Source organism: Glycine soja, chromosome 6 (assembly GCF_004193775.1).
Source record: "Glycine soja cultivar W05 chromosome 6, ASM419377v2, whole genome shotgun sequence".
Lineage (NCBI taxonomy): Eukaryota > Viridiplantae > Streptophyta > Magnoliopsida > Fabales > Fabaceae > Glycine > Glycine soja.
The window spans coordinates 32,381,453-32,401,029 of NC_041007.1; the positions used below are offsets into that span (position 1 = coordinate 32,381,453).

Sequence of the window (19,577 nt, forward strand, 5' to 3'; positions counted from 1 at the left end):
AAGTAGGGACCACTAAAGGTGCATAGAATGAATTAAAAGATTCGATTTCGAGAACTTACCGGTTGAAGACTGAAGAACAACGAAGAACGAACGAAGAACGATGAAGAATTTCCATAGAATCGCTTACGAAAGCGTTACGGAAGCACCTCGGCTTTGATTTTCTTCACGAAACACATTTTTTCACCCAAAACAGCCGAAATGCATAGCCAAGGGGTCATGAACATTTTAAAACACCCCCCCCTCCCCTATTTATAGGGGAAAAGGTAGGTGCTTGCTGCCCAGAGGCTTCTTGAGGAAGATTTCTAAGTGCACCCCAATTACTAAGTTCACCCCCCTTTTCATACTTTATATAAAAGTTACGGAAGCCTTATGGAAGTGTTTCGGATTTGATTTTCATCTTTTTTTCTCTTCCCTTTCACCAATGTTAAGTGAAATATGCTTACCCAAGGTTTTCAGAAATTTTACGAAAGCCCCGGAAACCATTTTTCAACAACATGGAGGAGCTTGCCACCTAGTTGCTTCCTCCTTAAGTAACCCAACTTCCAAAATGTTCCAGAAGGGCCTAGATTCAAATTTTTATTTACACCTCTATATTGATAAGTTCACCCCCCCCATTTTTGTGTTTTTGGCAGTTTTCTTTCTGAAATCTCACAAAACTTTACGGATTCCACTGTGATGAGTGTTAAGCCTTCCGAAGCGATTAACAATGGTCCTCGGATGAAATTAGAGTGCAACAGTTTATTTACACACACCCCACTTTTCTAAATACACTCTTGTTTTCGTGTTTTTGACTGGTTTCTTCTCAAAACATCTCGGAACTTTATGGATTCCACAAAGATGGGTGTTAAACATTTTGAGGTGGTCAAACAAAGGTCGCATGCCGATAAACAATGGTCCCCGGATGAAATTAGGGTATGACACCAGGTTTTCAAACTGTTACCCTTGAACGAGTGAAGCCACCTCTTGGCCTCTCCTGCCAATGAAAATGAGAAAAGGCTGAGTCAAATAGCTTCATCTGGTACACCGGAAATCTTAACAATGTTGCATATCTCAATAAATGTTGCCAAGTGTGCATAGGGATCTTCATTAGGTAATCCTTAAAATAAATTCCCCTGTATTAAATGGATTAAGGAATGTAGGTAGTTGATGTTGTGAGCTTGCACTTCAGGACGTGCAATGCTAGTGAAAAATTGTGGTACCGAGCTACTTGAGTAATCCTCAAGGGTGATCCTCTGGTGTTGTTCTTCTGCCATGATAGTGGCTTCAGGCAATTGAGTGGTGAATTCCCTTGATGATGGTGAATCAGGTGATAATGAATCAGAAAAATGAGTCTATTCCTCAAGAATGGATGCAACAGTTTTGTCTTGCAAAAGTTTCCTTCTCCTCTCAGCCCTGTTCCTTCTCAATGTAGCTTTAATTTCTAAGTCCAAAGGAACTAAAGTGCCTGTGGGAGATCTATGCATAAAAAATACTAGTAGAAACAGCGGTTATCCAATTCAATAAGAGAAGACAAATATGAATTGAGAACAAATATACACAAATAATCAAAGAATAACTAATAAAGAATAGGCACCTAAAAATGAACTAACTTCCCAAATAAAAAGAAGTTCCCCGGCAACGGCGCCAAAAACTTGTTCGCTTCCGGCAAGTGCACCGGATTGCACAAGTAGTATAAAACGGCAAGAATCGAGTATCGAACTCTCAGGGAACTTGTGTTACTTGGTAAGCTATTTCAGTGATTAGGTGTCTGGTGTAAAAATCTAAGTGTGAATATGAACAGGTATATAAACTATCTATGCAAAAAGGAAAATCACGCGAGAGAAATGATATGTAAAAACAAGTAGAAAATGCGTTGGCCTTCCTAATAGGTGCTTGATGCTAAAAGGATATTCTCTATCTAACAATGCTCATGTGTTCCTATGGTGTCTCCTAAGATGCTAAACCCTGATTACTCATGATAGTTTAGCCTAATCCTGATCAAGCATCTTCCTCAGATTCCTCTTGTTGGACTAAACTCAACCAGGACCACATTAAGACAAACATACAACAACTAAATTATCACACCCCGATCCCTCATGATAGTACGACAACTTAGCCATGTCCTATCAAGGTCATCAGAATCAAACCAGTTTCCACTGTTGAATGACCCTAACAAAGCATGCATCTACATGATCAAGGTAAAGGCATACTAGAATGAAAAGCTGATAGCACAGAGAATACACAAAACATCATTAAATAGATAGAAAGATATTTACATCAAGTACCTACAAGGAAGATCCAATAGAGGATTTTAGCTTTCCATAACCAGGAAGCCTCCTTTACAACAAAGAGAAGAACAAGATGAAAGATTGCAAAAATACAAGTGGTGAGGATGTCTCCTCCACCTCTAGGATCTCACAATCACTCACAAACTCATCTCAAGCTCTCAGAACGGCTTCCGCTTCAAGCTCTGGTCTCTCCAGATCTTCACACAGCAAAATCTCTCAAAACTCTTTGGAACTTGGACCTTTCTCTCTCTAGAATCACTAGACATGCAAAGCTTCAGCTCTCAGCCCAAACTCCCTTCACAAAATCTGATTTCAGACTTAAATAGGTGGCCTTGTTCGTGCTTATGCGCTTAGCGCAATTCTAAACCGCTTAGCGCACATTAGTGAATTTCGGCTTAGCGCGTGCTTTTCTCGCTCAGCGGATGGACTGAAGCGGTGCGCTCAGCGAACCTGTACAGCTCATCTTCTTCCAGATTCTTCCTCGAGCTTAGCCAATGAGGGTTGCGCTTAGCGGACGCTCGCTAAGCCAACAGATTGGCTTAGCGAGAAGGTGAAAAACAACACTCTTCAAAGTCGCCTAATTAACCAGAAATTGAGAGAAAATGATTATTAAACACACAAAATGGAAGTACTAAGTATTTATTACCTATACTTAACAGAAAGTACTTATAACACTGCAAAATAACCATAAACTGGGGAAGTTTTATACAATTTACACAGGTTTTATACACAAAAGTTAGTCGTATTCATCGACTAATAAGGACCTAATGGTTGCCTTCGTTAGGCAATATCAGTACAATTCTTATATGGTTCTGGATAGGATGCAACTACAGAACATGGGTATAAAGGGGCATGAATTCTTCAAAGAATACGCCCAAAGGTGGAGGGATCTGGCAGCCCAAGTGGCACCCCCAATGGCGGAAAGGGAGATGATAACAGTGATAGTAGACACATTACCAGTATTCTACTATGAAAAGATGGTGGGCTACACACCTTCAAGATTTGTTGATTTTGTTTTCACCGGGGAAAGGATCGAAGTGGGTCTAAAAAGAGGAAAATTTGATCATCCTGCTTTCAGGAATGAGAAAATTGGGGCAAATGAAGAGGGTGGGAATGAGGGAGAAACCCATGTTGTGACTGCCATTCCTATACGACCAAGTTTCCCACCAACCCAACAATGTCATTACTCAGCCAATAACAACCCTTCTCCTTCTCCACCACCCAATTATCCACAAAGGTCATCCCCAGATCATCCACAAGGCCTACCTGCTTACCACACACCTAATGCAAAACATCACCTTTAGCACAAACCAAAACACCAACCAAGGAAGGAATTTTGCAGCAAAAAAAAAGCCTGTAGAATTCACCCCAATTCCGGTGTCCTATGCTAACTTGCTCCCATATCGACTCCATAATTCAATGGTAGTCATAACCCCAGCTAAGGTTCCTCAACCTCCGTTTTTTTTAGGATACGACTCGAATGCAACGTGTGCTTATCATGGAGGAGTCCCGAGGCATTCCATTGAGCATTGCAGGGCCCTGAAGCATAAGGTGCAAGGTCTAATTGATGCGGGCTGGCTGAAATTTGAGGAGAATCACTTGTGAATCCTGACATTGACAAGCTATGCCACACATGGGGCAATTTGAAAGTTTTTGTTAGATGTCTCTAATGACTCATTAGGATTTTCAAGTTTATGTCATTATTGTAAACCACAGTTACATTGCTAATAATATGGATAAATTTGACATCCTTGTCTCTCTCATCCTCTCATAATTACATCGTTGCTTATTCAACTTCCACCAGAATGTGAGTGTAAGCTGTTGGTTTGTTTGCTCAAGTGACCTGCGCTACTTAGTATGGACTTCTAAGACCATTCAATCAGAAATTACTCGTGCTACACATTTGGTGAGGGTGCCGTAAACAACGAGTAAAGCAGAAAAGTTAAAAAAGAAAAAGAAAAAAAGCATTTGATTGACTGTGTTTTCAAGTAAAAATATAGACATTCATGTGACCTCATCCCTGAAAGTTTGTCTTTTTGAGAGAAGTGAGTTATCAAGAATAGGAGTCATTTGACTTAATCCGTCAAACCAAAAAAATCCTTCAAATTTTTCTCAAGAATCAACCGCTTCTTTCATTCATCCTTGCTGCAAGGTTATGAAAACAAGACAATGATGGATAGCTCAGAACCCTACACTGGGGAAATGAAAGGCACCATGCATAAACCTCAAGTGAACCTAGGGGCAGATCAGAAATTCTCACCCAATAGGTTCCTTGCTACAAGGTCATGACAAAAGACACCGATTGATACCTCAAAGCCCTACACTGGGGCAGTGAGGGGCACCGTGCATGAGCCTCAACCAACCTAGGGGCAGATCAAAAGTTCTCACCCGTCGATGTTTTTAAATGAAAAAGAGGGAGACAAACCCTGGGATTTCAATGAATTGATTAAACGGCTCCATTGCCGCCACTCCAAAATTTTCAAGTGACTAAATCAAACAGAACATACGCTCTGAGGGAGTTCCCGAAGAAATTTGCAAAGATAGGATGAGGTTGTAGGAATTATCACCTCTTTCAAAAGGACAGTTAATCTGTGTCTTCCAAAAAATCAAATCAAAATCAAAATCATAAAATAGGGAAATAATGTCATGAACATTGTACAACTTTCCATTACATTGCATTGTTGCATACGAAGTCTGCATTTACCGCATTTCAAGACAAAAGTTGCATGCATTTGCATCCCTAAATATCATGTTAAGTGCATAGATTTCCTACATCTAATGTCCAATCTTTTGGATTTGGGATGATCGGCCCTCTTGATGAGTTAATCTCTTGCTTTCTTATAAGGGTGGACCCTTGGGTACTAGTACCTATTGCCTTTAAAGGGCTACACGCCCTCGCCTTCAGAGGACTACATGTCCTCGACTTCAGAGGGCTGCACGTCCTCGCCTTTAAAGGACTGCACGTCCTCACCTTTAAAGGGCATGCACATCCTCGCCTACAGAGGACAACACGTCCTCGCCTTCAGAGGGCTTCACGTCCTCACCTTTGGAGGGCTACAGGTCCTCGCCTTTAGAGGGCTACAGGTCCTCGATTTTAGAGGGCTACACGTCCTCGACTTCAGAGGACTGCACGTCCTCGCCTTCAGAGGACTGCACGTCCTCGCCTTCAGAGGGCTACACACCCTCGCCTTCAGAGGGTTGCATGCCCTCAACTTCAGAGGACTACACATCCTCGACTTTAGAGGGCTGCACGTCCTCGCCTTCAAAGGGATACACGCCCTCGGCTTCAACAGACTGCACGTCCTTGCCTTCAGAGGATTGCACGTCCTCGCCTTCAGAGGGCTTTACATCCTCACTTTTAGAGGGCTACACGTCCTCACCTTCAGAGGACTACATGTCCTTACCTTGATAGGGCTCTAGGTCCTCGCCCTCAGAGGGCTACACGTCCTCGCTTTTAGAGGGCTCCACATCTGTTCCTTTAGATAACTTAAGGTCCTCTGCCCTTAATGTTTAATCGAGACTTGTGCTCCCGGGTGAGAGGCCGGTAGTTTCCTTTTATCAGTTCCTAGGACACCCTCCTAATCTCGAAGGAGGGCCAACTGTGCGAGCACAACTAGAGGAGGAGGCAGGTCTCCAGCTTCAATGAGAAGGCTATTGTAGAAGCAAAGCTTCATGATGACAAAAAGCTCAAAGGTCAATCAAAGAATGAGTTCAAGATGTTCAAGAAAGAATGAATTCAAGATGTTCAAGATAGAATCAAGAACACTTCAAGATTCAAGGATCAAGCTTCCAAGAATCAAGATCAAGATTCAAGACTCCAGATTCAAGAATCAACAGAAGACTTAATCAAGATAAGTATGAAAAGGTTTTTTCAAAAACTGAGTAGCACATGGATTTTTCTCAAAACATGTTTACCAAAGAGTTTTTACTCTCTGGTAATCGATTACCAGATTATTGTAATCGATTACCAGTAGCAAAATGAATTTGAAAAAATTTTCAAATGAATTTACAACGTTCCAATTGATTTCAAAAAAGCTGTAATTGATTGCAATGTTTTGGTAATCGATTACCAATGCCTTTGAATGTTGAAATTTAAATTCAAATGTGAAGAGTCACATCCTTTCACATAAAAGCTTTGTGTAATCGATTACACTGATTTGGTAATCGATTACCAGTGATTGTTTCTGAATAAATCAAAAGATGTAACTCTTCAAATGGTTTTTGACATTTTCAAATTGGTTTTATGTTTTTCTAAAAGTCATAACTCTTCTAAATGGTCCTCTTGACCAGACATGAAGAGTCTATAAAAGCAAGGCTTTTGTTTTGCATATCAATCAATCAATCTATACATCTATCTTTTCCAATTCATTCTTTACACAAGAAATTTTTCCACATTGATTTCTGAATCTCTTTGAACTTCTTCTTCTTCTTTGTGCCAAAATTTTTCCAAAGTTTTCTGGTTTTCTAAACCTTGAAAACTTGTGCTATTCATTCTTTTCATCTCTTCTCCCTTTGCCAAAAAAAAATTCGCCAAGGACTAACCATCTGAATTCTTTTTGTGTCTCTCTTCTCCCTTTTCCAAAAGAACAAAGGACTAACCGCCTGAATTCTTTTGTGTCTCCCTTCTCCCTTGTCAAAGAATTCAAAATGACACAGTCTGATAATTCTTTTGATTCTTCCCTTTCCCTTATACAAAAGTTTTCAAAGGACTAACCGCCTGAGAATTCTTTTGTATCCCCATTCACAAAGTATCAAAGGTTTAACCACCTGAGATCTTTGTCTTAACACATTGGAGGGTACATCCTTTGTGGTACAAGTAGAGGGTACATCTACCTGGGTTGTTGACTGAGAACAAGAGAGGGTACATCTCTTGTGGATCAGTTCTAGTGGAGGGTACATCCACTAGGTTCAAAGAGAACAAGGGAGGGTACATCCCTTGTGGATCTTTGCTTGTAAAAGGATTTTTATAAGGTTGAAAGAAATCTCAAGGACCGCAGGTCGCTTAGGGACTGGATGTAGGCACGGGTTGTTGTCGAACCAGTATAAAAACTCTTGTGTGTTTGTCTCCTTCTTCCCTACTCTTTTACTTTCCGCTGTGCATTTTAATTTCCGCTTTTACTTTTGGTTAAGTTTCTCTTCTACTCCTTATTCTCTTAACAACATAGTAAAAGTCTTAGAAGAGTAAATTTTTAATTAGTAAAGGTTTAGGAATAATTAATTCAACCCCCCCTTCTTAATTATTCTGAGGCCACTTGATCCAACAGCTATCACACAGCTACTATGCATATCGAGGCAAGATTTCACATAGACCGCTATAGGGAGACGAGTGCGGATCATGCGCACCACCATAACTTTGATCTCCCTTTGCCGAAGTGTCAGCTGGTTTATGCCATCATGACATAGGTAAGTATGCATGTGGCTCAAGACACTCAGTGGACCCAGAGAAGCCCAATACGGTCCTGGGGTTTCCAGCTCTGATTATGAGCCTCTGTCAGTTCTACAGAGTGCTCGTCACCCTTAGCAAGGTCATCAGGCCCCCTGTTAACAGGACTTTCATCGAGAAGTACTGCGCCCCTAGGCAGGTGCAGGGCGAGGCACCACAGCAGCCTAGGGACATTCAACAGCGGGCAACAAACGCGCTGCCACCACTTCCAGAGTCCACCTTAGCTCATCTACAAAGGCTGAAGCGTTGCCTACGACCCATGGCCGACTAGCGGGCGACCAAGTCCAAAGCCAATGGTAAGAAAAAGTACTAGGCCCGTGACTGACAAGTCATCACGCGTCCAGCTCAAGACGTTAAAGAAGCGCCACTAGGAGGTAGCCTAGTACCTTTTAAATTTCTGCTTGTTATTTGATCACCTTTGTTTCTCAAGTCATAGTTGGAAACACCTAGTTGCTCATAATCCTAGGAATTTAAATAAACAAGCACAAATTGGGAAGGTAGCAAAAATACCTCACAAAAAATATATATATATATGTTTAGGTAGCAAAAATACTTTGAATATGTATGTATATGTTTAGGTAGCAAAATGCCTCACAAAAATATATATGTGTTTAGGTAGTAGAATACCTCATGGGAAAAAAAAACAAAAACAAAAAAAATAAAATAAAAATAAAAAAAAAAAAAAAAAAAAAAAAAAAAAAAAAAAAAAAAAAAAAAAAAAAAAAAAAAAAAAAAAAAAAAAAAAAAAAAAAAAAAAAAAAAAAAAAAAAAAAAATCAAAAACAAAAAAAATAAAATAAAAATAAAATTGGTTAGCTAAAAGGCCAACGTGCTTTTGAAAGGAAATGAACTGGCCATTCAGGACACAAGGTTTTTGAAAAAAAATGTGTATGCACCTGAAGGGTGAATGCTGTGAAGAAAGTTCCGGATCAAAGATCGGAAGAAAACAAAAGAAGATATACAGCAAGGTCTTTGGACCAGACAATATCTGAACAATACAGAATTATCACAAGAAAATAAGAAAAGAAAGGAAATCACGGCTTGAAGTGGTCCACTCCCTTTGATTACCAACAAAAATCTTGTGCGCCAGCGACTTTTCGCCCCGCACTAAACAAAAACAGAAAAGGAAAAGGCCAAAACACTTAGAGCCAAATTTCCCAACAAAAAAACTATTCCCAAAAAGTCCTATTGATCCATGATCACTCATGTAATCTTTGATTTGATAGGAAATGATTTGCAAAATCAAGTCATGACATATCTATGGTTTAGAATTAGAATAAAACACTTGCCTGTGTGAGATTGATACACTTTTAGTGGGTTTTTTTTTTCTATTTCAATTGGACCCAGTGTTTCCTCTAAATGGTCATTTAGAAACGAAATGCTAACATTCAAAATCTCATTTGTAGTTATGAGAAAATTTTATCAACATACTTTCCTTCTCCAATAGACTCATTGTTTTTCTTCAAAAAAAAATTATATGTTGCCTTGATCGGTTGGAGGTTTGCTTCTTTGCTAAAGCATATTTGCATTTTAGTGAAAGAACACCGAGACTATTTTAGTCTCACAAATTCAAGAACTACGTAGGTGATGTGCCATCATTTTCTTCTATTTTCTAAACCCTTTTTGCACCATTTTAATTACTGATTGGTCTTAATTGTCAATTAATCAGACAGTTTTATTATTTGGGCTCATTTAGCTAATTTGATGTTTTTAATCTAATTTCAGGAATTAATGAAACATTGGGCTTAATCCGGATTTTGGTTATGGACTTGAAGAGGGCAAATAAAGCAGCGCTTACCTTAGTTAATTTCTAATTAGGAAATTTCGCAATTTTATTTTATGTTGTTTAGTCTTTATTTCGTTTTGGGCCAGAGTATTGTAATAGGGCCCAGTGACTTTGAGTGAGTCTTATTAAATAGCAGCCTTGGGATTCGTGCAAGGCTATTCTGTTATGCTATTTTATTATTCAGAGCTTTCGTTTTAGGTTTTCACGTTCTTCTGTTCTAAGGCTACTGTTTTCGTTCTTAATGCAATTTTCCGTTTTCTGCTTCTAATTACAATTTCGTTCTTGCTTCTTCTTCTACTTTCATTTACATTTCTGTTTCATTTACATTTCTGTTCATTTACGTTTCTGCTTCATGTTTCATTTGCGTTTTCTGTTTGAATCTATGGAAGGCTAGTTTTTTTGGTGTTGTTTCCTTTTGAGGACGAAGCCCAACTCTCTTTGAGGTTTCGTTTGTAATGTGGTTTCCTGGCAGTTTTCCCTTCACCAGTTATCCCAAATTTGTGAACATTAATCAGTGCACGCTTCGTGTTCGATTAATTGCCTCTGAGCCTAACTTGCGTTCATGCTTAATGGACGAAGGGGTAATTGGTGTATGTGGTGCCTAATCACGTACTGACAACCCTAAGTTGATTTTTGCTTAGTAAATTGAAATAGGGTTGGATTAAGTGGTTGACTGTTAGGGACGAATTCTCCATAACCCAGGATAAGAGAATGGCTTCTGAATCAGAGGAAACAACCCGTTTTTAATATTAGTAGTCTCATATTCCAGTTTACTTGTTCTACTCTTTAATCACGAAACAAACAAACCCCCCCCCAATCATTTCTGTTACTGCGCAAGTATATTATGAACATTTGGTTTGTCATTGCTCGTTGGGAAACGACCTAGGATCACTTCCTAGTTACTGCATTTTCATGTTTATTTGATTCGGGTACAACCTCGATCAAATTTGGCGCTGTTGCCGGGGAGCAGTGTCCAAAGGTTCATAATAGCTAGCTAGTGTTGTGTGTTTAATCCTTTCGTGTTTTATGTTTAATTGTTAGTATTGTGTTAGTATGTGTGTTAGTGTTGTTTAGTGTCCTGGTATTTTGTTTAGTGTGTGTTCTGTTTCAGTTTTCCCATTAAGCATTTCCCCTGTTTTAGTCTTGGGTGTTTTGCTGTGAATAGTGTTTTGCGACGGACTTAGCGACCACTTTTGCTTGCGGCAAAACAGAGTAGTAGTAGAAATCAAGTAGAGACGGATTTTAGCGACCACCCATGCTGAATTATTTGAGATTTTTTGTTTTAGTAGCTAGGGTTGTTATTTTTGGCTGAATTTTTTTGTGGTAACTTCTTTTAACCTATATTTTGTGGGAAAAACAGCTAGAGCCTTTAGTTTGGTCAGATTTGAAAGTTCCAAAAAAGTAGCAAATTTTGTGTTTGTCGAAACTTCAAACGGCCATAACTTTTGCTCCGGTTATCAGAATCGCAATTATTATATATGTATTTGGGGTAGAAAAAAATTTCCTACGTCATGGCAGCTGTCCTTAGGCCGGCTGAGGTCTCCATCGTCCAAAAATAGTGATTCTGTCAAAAGTTTTTTATTTTTCAAGTTTTATTCACTTATTTTTCTTAACCTACCATTTTTAGCTTCCATAGTTAGACTTTGAATTTTTGTCTGAAATTTTTTGTGCTATCTTCTCATCATTTTATAAGGTTGCTCACAAAATTTCAAGTCATTTGGATATCATTTGAGGGTAGCTGTAGTTCAAACCTACACCTTTATTTACATGACAAGGCAATTAGTTGTGCATGCTGAATGTAGTGTATGACTAGAGGCAATCCATCTGACTTACAACCCTTTGACCCTGAGATAGATAGGACATTTCATAGATTAGTTAGGCATCATTTTATACCTTTTGATCATCCTGAGCATTCCATTACTGGTGAATCTGTGCATTCTGTTATTGGTGATTTTGAACATCCTGATTTGGAGCATTATAATTTTGAGCATTCTGATTCTGAGCATTCTGATTTTGCACATTCTGAGAACATGGCACAACCTCCACCCCGTGAGAGGACTCTAAGGGAAATGGCTGCACCTGATTTCACCTACGAAAGCTTGTGCATCCAATTCCCTGATGAGGATGTCCCATATGTTCTTAAAACTGGACTGATTCATTTGCTTCCAAAGTTTCATGGCCTTGCAGGTGAAGACCCGCACAAACATTTGAAGGAATTTCATATTGTCTGCTCCACCATGAAACCCCAGATGTCCAAGAGGATCACATATTTCTGAAGGCTTTTCCTCATTCATTAGAGGGAGTGGCAAAGGACTGGTTGTATTACCTTGCTCCAAGGTCCATCACGAGCTGGGATGACCTTAAGAGAGTATTCTTAGAAAAACTTTTCCCTGCTTCCAGGACCACAGCCATCAGGAAAGATATCTCAGGTATTAGACAACTCAGTGGAGAGAGCCTGTATGAGTAATGTGAGCGATTTAAAAAACTATGTGCTAGTTGCCCTCACCATCAGATTTCGGAGTAGCTTCTTCTCCAATATTTTTATGAAGGACTCAGTAACATGGAGAGAAGTATGATAGATGCTGCCAGTGGTGGAGCCCTTGGAGACATGACTCCTACTGAAGCCAAAAATTTAATTGAGAAGTTGGCTTCCAACTCCTAGCAGTTTAGCGCCATAAATGATGCCATAGTCATTAGAGGAGTGCATGAGGTAGCTACAAACTTAGCTGCATCATCTGAGACTAAGAAGCTTGAAGGCAAACTGGATGCATTGGTTAACTTGGTAACCCAACTGGCCTTGAATCAAAAATCTGTACCTGTCGCAAGGGTTTGTGGTTTGTGCTCCTCTGCTGACCACCATACAGACCTTTGCCCTTCCATGCGGCAACCTGGTGCAATTGAGCAGCCTGAAGCTTATGCTGCAAATATTTACAATAGACCTCCTCAACCTCAGCAGCAAAATCAACCACAGCAGAACAATTATGACCTCTCCAGCAACAGATACAACCCTGGATGGAGGAATCACCCTAATCTCAGATGGTCCAGCCCTCAGCAACAACAACAGCAGCCTGCTCCTTCCTTCCAAAATGCTACTGGCCCAAGCAGACCATACATTCCTCCACCAATCCAACAACAGCAACAACCCCAGAAACAGCCAACAGTTGAGGCCCCTACACAACCTTCCCTCGAAGAACTTGTGAGGCAAATGACTATGCAAAACATGCAGTTTCAACAAGAGACCAGAGCTTCCATTCAGAGCTTGACTAATCAGATAGGACAATTAGCTACACAATTGAATCAACAACAGTCCCAGAATTCTGACAAGCTACCTTCCCAAGCTGTCCAAAATCCCAAAAATGTCAGTGCCATTTCATTGCGGTCGGGAAAGCAGTGTCAAGGACCTCAACCCGTAGCACTTTCCTCATCTTCAAATGAACCTGCCAAACTTCACTCTACTCCAGAAAAAGGTGATGACAAAAATTTACCTAACAATTTCTGTGCAGGTGAATTTTCTTCCACAGGTAATTCTGATTTGTAGAAGCAGCACATTCCCCCTCTTCCATTCCCTCCAAGAGCAGTTTCCAACAAAAAAATGGAAAAGGCAGAGAAAGAGATCTTGGAAATGTTTAGAAAAGTAGAGGTAAACATACCTCTGTTGGATGCAATAAAGCAAATTCCAAGATATGCTAAATTCTTGAAGGAGTTGGGCACTAATAAGCGGAAGCTTAAAGGAAGTGAACGGATTAGCATGGGCAGAAATGTCTCCGCATTGATTGGTAAATTTGTTCCTCAAATTCCTGAAAAATGTAAAGATCCAGGTACATTCAGCATACCTTGTATTATAGGGAATAATAAGTTTGACAATGCCATGCTAGATTTAGGAGCTTCTGTTAGTGTTATGCCTCTGTCTATTTTTAATTCTCTATCTCTAGGTCCCTTGCTGTCAACTGATGTGGTAATTCATTTAGCTAATAGAAGTGTTGCCTACCCTGTTGGTTTCATAGAAGATGTCTTAGTTAGAGTTGGTGAACTGATTTTCCCTGTTGATTTTTATATTTAGAATATGGAAGATGGATTTTCTCAAGGATCAGTTCCCATCATTCTAGGCAGACCCTTTATGAAAACTGCTAGAACTAAGATAGATGTTTATGCAGGCACACTATTCGTGGAGTTTGGTGATATAACTGTTCATTTTAATATTATGGATGCTATGAAATACCCATCTGAAGATCTTTCTGTATTTCGTGCTGAAATAATTGACCATGTTATTGATGAATACATGACTGATCTTTATTCTAATCTGCATGCCTCTCACTCTTCATGCATTGAGTCTGAAATTGTACTTGATCATATGCCTGAATTTGATGCTAAGAGTGAATCTGAGAGTGATATTGATTGCATGTCTAGTGGTGGTGTTTTACCTCTCGAGATTGATTTTATAGAGTTAGATAGGACTAACCATGTTTCAGGAAGTACACATACCTTTGACTTTCTTTATGAGGTAAAGGCTGAGAAACCATCTCCTTCTACCACTGTCCAGCCGACCACACCAAAATTGAAGCCTCTGCCATCAAATTTAAAATACGCTTACTTGGATGATAGCAAGAGTTTTCCAGTGATTATATCTACCTCCCTTGCTAATGAGCAAGAGGAGAAGTTGTTGTCAGTTCTCAAGAAGCATAAGAAGGCTATAGGCTGGACCCTGGCGGACATTCCTGGTATTAGCCCATCCACATGTATGCATCGAATAAATTTAGAGGATGGAGCTAAACCAGTAAGACAGCCACAGAGAAGACTCAACCCGGTGATTCTTGATGTAGTGAAGAAGGAGATAACCAAGCTTTTGCAAGCTGAAATCATTTATCCTATCTCCGACAGCCAATGGGTGAGTCCCGTCCAGGTAGTCCCGAAGAAGACCGGCCTCACTGTGATCAAAAATGAGAAGGAGGAGCTGATTCCTACTCGGGTGCAGAACAGTTGGAGAGTCTGCATTGACTATAGGAGACTGAACCAGGTTACCAAAAAGGACCATTTTCCCCTGCCATTCATTGACCAGATGCTTGAACGCCTGGCAAGTAAATCCCACTACTGTTTCCTTGATGGTTTTTCTGGTTATATGCAAATTACTATTGCTCCTGAGGATCAGGAAAAGACCACATTCACCTGCCCCTTCGGCACTTTTGCCTATAGGAGGATGCCTTTCGGCCTGTGCAATGCCCCTGGTACCTTCCAGTGGTGCATGATTAGTATTTTTAGTGATTTTTTAGAAAATTGCATAGAGGTGTTTATGGATGATTTCACTGTATATGGATCCTCTTTTAATGGTTGTTTGAATAGTTTGGAAAAAGTTTTGAATAGATGCATTGAAACTAACCTTGTTCTAAATTTTGAAAAATGTCATTTTATGGTTGAGCAAGGTATAGTTTTAGGCCACATTATTTCCAATAAGGGTATTGAAGTAGATCTTGCAAAAATTTATGTTATTTTACAATTGCCTTACCCCTCTTGTGTGCGAGAGGTGCGATCTTTTCTTGGTCATGCAGGATTCAACAGGCGCTTTATAAGGGATTTTAGCAAAGTAGCCCTTCCACTGTCCAACTTGTTGCAAAAGAAGGTGGAGTTTGACTTTAATGACAGATGCAAAGAGGCTTTTGATTGCCTCAAAAGAGCGCTGACTACCACCCCCATCATCCAGGCACCCGATTGGACAGCCCCTTTTGAGCTTATGTGTGATGCATCAAATTATGCATTGGGGGCTGTCCTTGCTCAGAAAATTGATAAATTGACCAGGGTGATATATTATGCTTCTAGGACTTTAGATGCTGCCCAAGCGAATTATACTACTACTAAGAAAGAACTTCTAGCCATAGTTTTTGCTCTTGAAAAATTTCGATCTTATTTGCTTGGTACCCGCATTATTGTTTACACTGACCATGCAGCTCTAAAGTACTTGTTGAAGAAGGCTGATTCTAAGCCTAGGTTGATCCGATGGATGCTCTGGCTCCAAGAGTTTGACTTGGAGATCCGTGATAAGAGCGGAGCACAAAATCTAGTTGCTGATCATTTGAGTCGGATCGAACGTGTATCAGATGCGGATTCACCCATTCGGGATTATTTCCCAGATGATCATTTGTATATACTGTATAGTATTTCTGACTCTCTTTCTACTCCCTGGTTTGCTAACATTGTCAATTATTTAGTTGCCTCTGTTTTTCCTCCCTTAGCATCTAAGGCCCAAAGAGATAAAATTAAAAGTAATGCTAAGCATTTTATTTGGGATGACCCCTACTTGTGGAAATTGTGCAGTGATCAGGTAATTAGACGATGCATTCCAGATCATGAGACTGACTCAGTCCTACAGTTTTGTCATTCTTCCGCACCGGGAAGTCATCTGGGTGTTCAAAGGACAGCTCGCAAAGTGCTTGATTGTGGTTTTTATTGGCCCACCATCTTTAAAGATGCGTGGAAGATCTGCAGCACTTGTGAGCAGTGTCAGAGAGCAGGAAATGCACTTACATGGCGACAACAAATGCCTCAGCATCCTATGCTATTTTGTGAGGTGTTTGATGTCTGGGGTATAGATTTCATGGGCCATTTTCCTGTCTCTTTTGGTTATGTTTACATTCTCCTTGCAGTTGACTATGTTTCAAAATGGGTGGAAGCCAAGCCCACTGGAACTAATGATGCTAAAGTTATTGCAGACTTTGTCAAGTCTAATCTGTTTTGTAGGTTTGGAGTACCTAAAGCAATTGTTAGTGATCAAGGAACCCATTTTTGCAACAGGACAATGCATGCCCTGCTTAAAAAGTACGGGGTGGTACACAGGGTATCCACACCATACCACCCCCAGACCAATGGACAGGCAGAAATTTCTAACCGGGAAATCAAGAGAATTTTAGAGAAGATTGTGCAGCCAAGCAGGAAAGATTGGAGTACCAGGCTTGATGATGCTCTCTGGGCACATCGGACTGCCTACAAAGCACCCATAGGAATGTCTCCTTATCGGGTTGTCTTTGGAAAGGCATGTCATCTTCCAGTGGAAATTGAGCACAAAGCTTACTGGGCAGTGAAGACTTGCAACTTCTCTATGGATCAAGCTGGTGAGGAAAGAAAGTTGCAACTGAGTAAGTTAGATGAAATCCGCCTAGAAGCCTACGAGAATGCCAAGTTCTACAAAGAAAAGACCAAGAAGTTCCATGATAGCATGATAGTTAAGAAGGACTTCATGGTTGGGCAAAAAGTGTTATTGTATAATTCTAGGCTTGGACTCATGAGTGGTAAGTTGAGGTCTAAGTGGATTGGTCCTTTTGTTACTAATGTTTTTCCTTATGGTACAGTTGAGATCAAAAGCGACTCCACAAACAAGAGCTTCAAGGTCAACGGACATCGACTTAAGTCATTCCTCATGAACCCTTCTTTAGTGGACGTAGTGGTGGAAGAGACTTCCTTACTCCACCCTACTCTTCCTCCACCATGACTTAGGGAGTTTTTCTTTTCCTATCTCCTTCTTTGCTTTTATTACACTTGTCCGATTCTATTTGATGATTTAATTGTTTTTAATCTTTTAATTGTGCTACATTGAGGACAATGTGTTGTTTAAGTATGGGGGGAGTGTTCTTTGGTTTTGCTAGTTTTGTTGGTTTTGTTAATTTGTTAGTTGTGTTAATTTGTTAATGTTGTTAGTTTCATTGGATTTTTAGTTTAATATTTTGGGTCAATTTTGTGTGCATGTACAACTTTGCATGTTTTTCTTTGAATTATAGGATATGTTCAAGAAATGGGTAATTGTTTTGAAAATAAAAGTTCTTGACATTTTGTGACTTGAAATCCTTGATTCTCCTCTACATGTCATGATAGTTTTGAAAACTCAATTTGAAAGTGATGAGTTTACCTTTGTGAGAATTTGAGCCATCCATCATCATAATCATTTGGTGTGTTTTGCCCCATTGATTGCTTGCACAATAGCCTTGGCTTGATTCTTGTTGATGCTTCCTAATTCACAAGCATATTTGGAAATGATTGAGGCAATTTTGTTCTTATAAGCTTCTAGCCAAATGGACTTACCTTGAATTAATTCCTTTGATAGCCTTTTTGAGCCTTGTTTCCCTTTACTTGTTTTGAAGCTCACTACAAGCCTTAAATGAAAAAACCATGATATCACCATATCCTTAAGGAATTTTGGAGCTTTGGAATTGTTTTGGGAATAAGTGTGGGGCGTTTTTGTTGGCTATGCTTCATGATGTATTTTGGGCCATACTTGATGTACATTGTATATTGGTTAAATGTTGGACATGCTAAATGAAATGTTGTTTCTCAAAGGCTATAGAGCAAAAAAAATATTCGAAAAAAGAAAAAAAAAAAGCAATAAAGTTGAGTGAATAAGATCTTAAATGGCACAAGAATGATGAAACTCTTGGTTCTACTCTTTATGTTTAAATTTTATCTTTACTTCTTTTTATTTTCTTATTTTTTCTTAATATGCACTTTGATGTGCCATCATTTTCTTCTATTTTCAAAACCCTTTTTGCACCATTTTAATTATTGATTGGTCTGAATTGTCAAATAATTAGGCAGTTTTATTATTTGGGCTCATTTAGCTAATTTGATGTTTTTAATCTAATTTCAGGAATTAATGAAACATTGGGCTTAATCCGGATTTTGGTCGTGGACTTGAAGAGGGCAAATAAAGCAGCGCTTACCTTAGTTAATTTCTAATTAGGAAATTTCGCAATTTTATTTTATGTTGTTCAGTGTTTATTTCGTTTTGGGCCAGAGTATTGTAATAGGGCCCAGTGACTTTGAGTGACTCTTTTTAAATAGCTGCCTTGGGATTCATGCAGGGCATTCTATTCTGTTATGCTATTCATTATTCAGAGCTTTGTTTTAGGGTTTTCGTTTTTCTGTTTTGACGTTTCTGAGTTCGTAATGCAATTTTACGTTTTCTGCTTCTAATTACAATTTCGTTCTTGCTTCTTCTTCTACTCTCATTTACGTTTCTGTTCCATTTTACATTTCTGTTCGTTTACGTTTCTGTTCATTTACGTTTCCGTTCATTTACATTTCCGTTCATTTACGTTTCTGCTTCATGTTTCAATTGTGTTTTCTGTTTGAATCCATGGAAGGCTAGATTTTCTGGTGTTGTTTCCTTTTGAGGACGAAGCCCAACTCTCTTTGAGGTTTCTCTTGTAATGTGGTTTCCTGGCAGTTCTCCCTTCACCAGTATCCCAAATTCGTGAATATTAATCAGTGCACGCTTCGTGTTCGATTAATTGCCTCTGAGCCTAACTTGCGTTCATGCTTAATGGACGAAGGGCTAACTGGTGTATGTGGTGCCTAATCACGTATTGAAAACCCTAAGTTGATTTTCGCTTAGTAAATTGAATTAGGGTTGGATTAAGTGGTTGACTGTTAGGGATGAATTCTCCAACCCAGGATAAGAGGATGGCTTCTGAATCAGAGGAAACAACCCGTTTTTAATATTAGTAGTTTCGTATTTCAGTTTACTTGTTCTGCTCTTTAATCACAAAACAAACAAACCCCCCCCCCCAATCGTTACTATTACTGCAAGTATATTATGAACATTTGGCTTGTCACTGCTCGTTGGGAAACGACCTAGGATCACTTCCTAGTTACTGCATTTTCATGTTTATTTGATTCGGGTACGGCCTCGATCACACTTATTCCCCATTGCTCCTCTATTCCTTTGGAATTTAGCCACTTATTCCATATTTTTCCATACCTTGTCCTTGGCCCCATTACAACCTTAAAAGACCTTTTGATCCTCATGTGCTTGTGTTTATGGGTTGATTGTCAATTTTAGAATCTTGCCAAGTTTATGTGGTGTTTGCTTTCATGGGTGCTTTGAGGGTAAATAGTAGCCTAGACACTTGAGAGATAGAGTGTATATCTTGTGAGGCTTTATCACTTTTCATTCTTGAGCTGATTAACTATTTTGCCATGATTGGGTTGCTTGGATGATTTTCATGAATGTCTTGACTTTTTGGATCTCCTTATGTTAGATGTTACCCATTCCTTTCATTCCTTGATGTTCATTGAGAAATATGTGAATGTTTTTGTTTGTC

The 19,577-nt window shown here is 39.4% G+C and overlaps 1 non-coding gene and 1 pseudogene across 1 annotated transcript; both read right to left on the bottom strand.

Annotated features, from left to right (window-relative positions):
- The window catches only part of LOC114416103, an 80,594-nt pseudogene that overhangs the window by 23,915 nt on the left and 37,102 nt on the right, over positions 1-19,577 (bottom strand).
- Positions 11,903-12,009, bottom strand: LOC114417586. Its single transcript, XR_003667846.1, has one exon. It is a non-coding gene; the product is annotated as a small nucleolar RNA R71 (small nucleolar RNA).